The sequence below is a fragment of the Delphinus delphis genome, chromosome 18, assembly GCF_949987515.2.
Source record: "Delphinus delphis chromosome 18, mDelDel1.2, whole genome shotgun sequence".
Lineage (NCBI taxonomy): Eukaryota > Metazoa > Chordata > Mammalia > Artiodactyla > Delphinidae > Delphinus > Delphinus delphis.
Genome location: NC_082700.1, coordinates 53,902,476 through 53,908,585, shown reverse-complemented (window position 1 = coordinate 53,908,585; position 6,110 = coordinate 53,902,476). Strand labels below are relative to the sequence as shown.

The 6,110-nt window shown below is 34.5% G+C and overlaps 1 non-coding gene across 1 annotated transcript; it reads left to right on the top strand.

Moving 5' to 3' along the window:
- Window positions 1-2,855: 2,855 nt before the first annotated feature.
- On the top strand, window positions 2,856-2,961 carry LOC132413981 (U6 spliceosomal RNA). Its single transcript, XR_009516864.1, has one exon. It is a non-coding gene; the product is annotated as a U6 spliceosomal RNA (small nuclear RNA).
- The last annotated feature ends 3,149 nt before the right edge of the window (window positions 2,962-6,110 follow it).

Below are 6,110 nucleotides of genomic sequence, written 5' to 3'. Positions count from 1 at the left end.
ATCCATAGAATTTGGAATGGGCTTTCAAATAGCTACAATAAAGGAATAAAAGTGAACTGGAAAGAGATGCTTCACTAAAACTGAAATCAGTTTCAGATCATCTCAACTTTATAACATTGCCAGAAGCAAAAATAAATTCTCTCTAGATGAAGATTATATAATCTAGAGCCTCAAATTATCTTAAAAAGGTATAATATAATATGGCAAGCCCTCAAAATTAACCAGGTATATAAGGAACAAAATGTGAATGAAAACCAAGAGAAGCAACTAGCCAAAGGTACTGACCAATAGAGGATACAGATAACGGGGTTCTCAGTCACAGACTTTAAAATAAGCAATGATTATTGTGCTTAAGAAGCTAAAAGACCAAAAGAGAGAGGGAGATAGAGAGTGTGTTGGCAGGGAACCAGAATTTATAATTGAAAAATGTAATTAGAACTAAGACTTATAATAAATGAAATTAAAAACCAGTAAATTCATCGAAGATCAGATTAGATACTGGTGAAAAGGTTATTAAACTAGAAGGTAACTCAAAAAATAAATATGCAGAATAGAAGAGACATATGTTAATAATTGTGAAAGATGTGAGAGTATACCCTGCTTGCAAGTTAGACAAGCATAGGTGTTGCCAGAAAACACAAGATTCTTCACTTGGAAACAATGAACTTTAGTAGAGAGCACAGCACGTAGCATGAGCTTTATGTTCATATCTGGTACGCTCCCCGTGGCTCACAAATTCCATGGGGATGGTGCTGAGGTGGATACAGGTAGATGCTGGATTTGTTTCACAACCAAGGCACATTTTGCTTAGAAAACTCCTACTCTTATAAGGAAGTTGCAAGCAAACCTGTACAACTCTTGCTCTAGAGGAAAGTATTATCTTTATTACCCTGGACAAAAAACAAATATTCCTTCTCCATAGGGGAAGACACCATCTCTATCTTCCAGTGTTATTTGCTAAGTAAACCTCCTTGCAAATATAGTCTGAATCAAAATCTGCCCCAAGATAAACATGGAGAATTTCCCACAAACAATATATTCCCCTCACTTCTACCTCATCATGTCTTCTGGAAATTTTTCTTTTGAATATTCCACACCATTGTCTACTCTGATTAATCTGAAAGACATGGACTGCTATTCAATAAGGCTCCCATGATTAGGGTTATAAGTAGCAGGATGAGGCCAATCAGTCACACCACCCAGTACTATGTATACAATAATAGTACTATTTATAATAATCCCCATACTGGAACTATAACTGCTCAAATGATCATCATAGTAGAAAAGATTCACACATAGAATACTCCTGAAATTGATGGTAAAAATTGCAACTACATGAACCAATAGAAAGGAACCTCAGAAAATAATTTGGAATGAAAAAGGCAGATACAAAAGAGTACATGTATATCTAATTCAATTTATATAAAGTTAAAAACAGACAAAATTAATACATGCAGTTAGATGTTCAAATAGTTTGGTTAGTCTCTGGGAGGAAGCATCAGAAGGAATGGGGGCTTAGTGCAGTTCTTAATCTGCACAGTGGTTACATAGGGTTGTTATTTCATTAAGCTGTAGATCTAGAATTTGTGCACTTCAATAAAAGGGCCCAAAATAATCACGAAATATATTAACAAAATAAGGAGAGAAAAGAAACAAGCATGACAACTAGTCACTACAGATATTCTATCTTAAGCAATGCAGATAAGGCATTTGATAATAGTCAACATTCATCAGTGATTAAAATGCTTAGAAATTTTATTGTAGAAATTCTGTATTCAAATAAAAAGCATGTACAGAAAATTTACATTAAACATCATAGTTAATCTGAAATGTTGAGCTCATTTTTTCTGAGTCAGAAAATAGAAGATATTATTAATTTTCACTCAATATTTTATTGAAAGTCTTAACCAATAAACAAGACAAATATTAATAGTACAAGAATTGAAAATAAATACAGCTTTATTCACAGATGAAATAATTGTGGATGCACCAAATCAACCGTGTCTGCAAATAAATTATCAAAGTTAAGTAAATTTAGTAATGTGTTTGAATGCAAGCTCAATACACTAAAATCAATATATAATTGCAATATGCAAAATAAATTTTATTTATATAAAATGGAATCAAATATAAAAGAAATACAATATAACAATAAAATTAAAAGATAAATAGCTAAGAATTAATCAAAATATTTGTAAGAAATCTATATTGTTGAGTAAAATTGAAGAGGAGGTTAGCAAATGGAGAGATATACTCTTGAACTGGAGGACTTCAAATGGTTAAAATATACATTTTCCTAAATTGATCTACAATAAATTCAATGTAAACCCAGTGAAAACTGCAGAAGTTTTTTTTTTCTTTTTTGAGTAAATAGACAAGTTGATTCTAAAATGTGTATAAAAATTCAAAGAACCAAAACAATAAAGATATTTAAAGATGAACAAAGAAGGATACTTACTGTACTAGACATAAGTTGTTATAAGATGGCACTAGTGAAGAACTCTGTTTTATTTCCTAAAGTATAGGCAAGGAGACTCATGGATCAAGATGGCAAGTTCAGAAAGAAACCCATTTCATTTAATACAAAGGTAATATTGCAGTGCCGAGGAAAGATTACTTTAAATGGTGCTGGGTCACCTAGATAGCCATATATAATAATATGAAATATATGAAATTGACATCTACCTCATACTATGCATACAAATTATTATTACTTTGCTGTTGTTACTGTATGTCTAAATGTGAAAGATAAGCCAATAAATCTTCCAGATTAGAGAATATCTTCATAAACTTAGGAAAGAAAAAAGTTCTTAACCAAAACGTTACAAGTTGTAAACATTAAGAATAAGATTGCTGTGCTTGCTTCGGCAGCGCATATACTAAAATTGGAACGATACAGAGAAGATTAGCATGGCCCTGTGCAAGGATGACATGCAAATTCGTGAAGCGTTCCATATTTTTACGAAGTAAGCGAGTGGCATGGACATATATACACTACCAAATGTACAATAGATAGCTAGTGGGAAGCAGTCGCATAGCACAGGGAGACCAGCTCAGTGCTTTGTTTCCACCTAGAGGGGTGGGATGGGGAGGGTGGGAGGGAGAAGCAAGTGGAAGGGGATATGGGGATATATGTATATGTATACCTGATTCACTTTGTTATACAGCAGAAACTAACACACCATTGTAGAACAATTATACTCCAGTAAAGATGTTTAAAAAAAAGATAGCTAATTGATTACATTTGAAAGAAAAACTTCTTTTCATTAAAAGACAGAAATGAATGGAAAAGCAAAGAGGGGAGAAGCTAATTGCCACAAATATAACTGAGGTGCTTCTATTCAGAATAGAGCATGACTTCATACAGATTAATAATAAAATGACAGCAAAATCAATTTAAAAATTTAAGAAGTGCTTCAGAAAAAGAGGGTATAGAAATGGCGAAGGTGGTCAATTTTCAGAAGTGCAAATTGAAAGAGACTCTACCACCAACATCAGCACTGATACCAGCAGCTTCTATATAAAGTAGACTGAGGGCTTGGCTCTCCAAGGAAACATATCCTGGACAGGGCTGGCATCAGCAGAACTGTATGCTCCTGCAATGGGATTAGTCTGCAAAGCTCCTAATGTTTCCATTGACAACAACATAATAATTTATCCAAACAAGCCTGAGTAGTTAAAATAAATAAGTAAAAGCTGTCATGGAGTATGAAGAGAATTAAAGGCCATTTGGGAAAGGTACAGAAAAGGTCCAAAACATTCCTAGAGCAACAAGGAAGGAATTTGATTGGAACACCATTTTCTAAACAGTAGGCTATGGCATCATAGGTGGAACCCTGTGAATGTCCTATGTGATTGTTATGGTTACTCTCCTTTATGATCAGCCTCTTGTGGCCGCAACGATATCTTTATATACAGATAGATATCAATCAAGTCATATTGACCATAAATCCAGAGGAAATTAATGAGCTATAATACATTATGAAAACTCTCACTATTGCATTTCCTCCTAAGCTTTGCTTTCTTTTAGCCCACTTACTCTAATTTGAAATGAACCTTCCAGGAAAACTGCACTCTTCAGGATAAGCCAGACTCACATTATGAGACATATTTTGTGCTTACTATGATTGTTTTCCACAAAGGCCTTTGGCTGTTTAATAAAGTAAGTCAAGAAAACCGAATCCCCCGAAGTTTCTTAATCACCTTATTCTATCCTTCAGAAAAGCTAGTTAAGTTTGAAAAAGCATCTGTTTGTTTAAAATCAAAAACATAAACACTGAAGGCATAGCTTTAAAAAAGGAATTATTTTCCCTTTCCAATAAGTGAGCAACAGTTATTTTCCAGGAGTATGTTATTTCATGTTAATTTAAGATGCTACTTTACTCCATAATAAATGTAAGAATATCATTTTAAGCATATGAGGAAAAATATTTTTAAATGTCAAAGGACAAGAATAGTTTGAAAGTTAAAAAAGTGCCTTGAAAAACAAGATATGGTGTAATTCCAAAACCTGAAAATAGCACAGGTTTGTCCTGCAACTCATATTCTTTTGCCAATGGAGTAGCACTCTTGTCCTGAATCTGAATTTCTTCTTTTGAATTTCTTCTCCACAACTGTTGGACTTAATTTATTCCTCCCTTAGTCTCCTCCCTACACTTTCTCATTAGATGACAGTTTCCCATCATGGGATTTTTGATTTGTGGTTCATCAACTCCCCCGAACAATGTTCCTATGCAGCTGCTAAGTCACGGGGCTCCAAAGGCAACAAGATAGATGTGAATATTAAATAAGCAGAAAAGAAACCAAGATACAATCAGAATTAAAAATACTTTGGAATCCAGTCTTGCAAGTATAAAAAGGAAACAAATGTTTCTTCATTTGTAATAAAAAACAAATTTAAAACTTCATAATAGTGAAAACTTATTTCTGGAAACCAATTTTAGAATTTTCATACATTTTAATCAATAAGACTGCAATAAATGCTGAAATTAAGTTTCTGCCAATCTGAATAAATTAATGTTGAGGGAACTGAATGAATAATTAATTAATATTGAAATAAATTTTCTACCAATTTGAGTAAATCTACAAATCATCATAAAGAATTCCACTCATCCTGCACTAATCTCATAAATATGTCCAACTGGCTGATTTGATTATATTATTTTTGCTCCCATCCTTTCTAATATGTTTGATTTTAATAGAAAATAAATTAAGTGGTGCATTGAAACATATACTTACCAAGTTAGAATGGGGTTGGTTATTTTTCTCCAACTGAGAGATACAGGAATAAATGAAGACCACCAAAATGAGAACAAACAAAGGCTATTTATGCAGAACTCACCCTCAGAGATAAGGAACCATCTCCCGTCACTTGTGTTTGCTGTAGACTCAAAAGCAGACAGAGGAGAGGGCAAGCTTTATAGTGGAAAATAATAAGGGGCTTCAGGTATGCCCTGATTGGAGACTGTTTTCATGGGGAAGCTGGGCAAGTGAGGTATCCTATGTGAGTGGTTAGAGCATATTTGATTTTCTGTGGTTGGTTCTAAGTTGGAAGTGAAAGTAAAAAGAGGGGAAAAAATAACTGGAAAGTGGTTAGTTAATAATAAGTCCTGACCATTTGGGGCCTATAGTTACCGTTCTGCAGGGGTTGTGGTTTGGCTTCCTGGGCTATAGAAAGCGGGAGAGAGTTTTGTGTGTCAGAATTCTATTTTGATATATTGTCCAGCCAGTGTCCATTGGTTTATTCAGTCTCTCATGCTAATATAATGAATCTCAAGTTTTCTTCTATCAGATTTTTTTTTTTTTTTGCGGTACACGGGCCTCTCACTGTTGTGGCCTCTCCTGTTGCAGAGCACAGGCTCCGGACGCACAGGCTCAGTGGCCATGGCTCACGGGCCCAGAAGCTCCGCGGCACGTGGGATCTTCCCGGACCGGGGCACGAACCCGTGTCCCCTGCATAGGCAGGTGGCCTCTCAACCACTGCGCCACCCAGGGAAGCCCTAGATATTTTAATACTACCAATAAATATGCATTTTTCAAGATACTTAACCCAACTTAGGAGATAAAATTAATTTTCATATATAGAGAGATTGAATTTCCAAATACAGTTG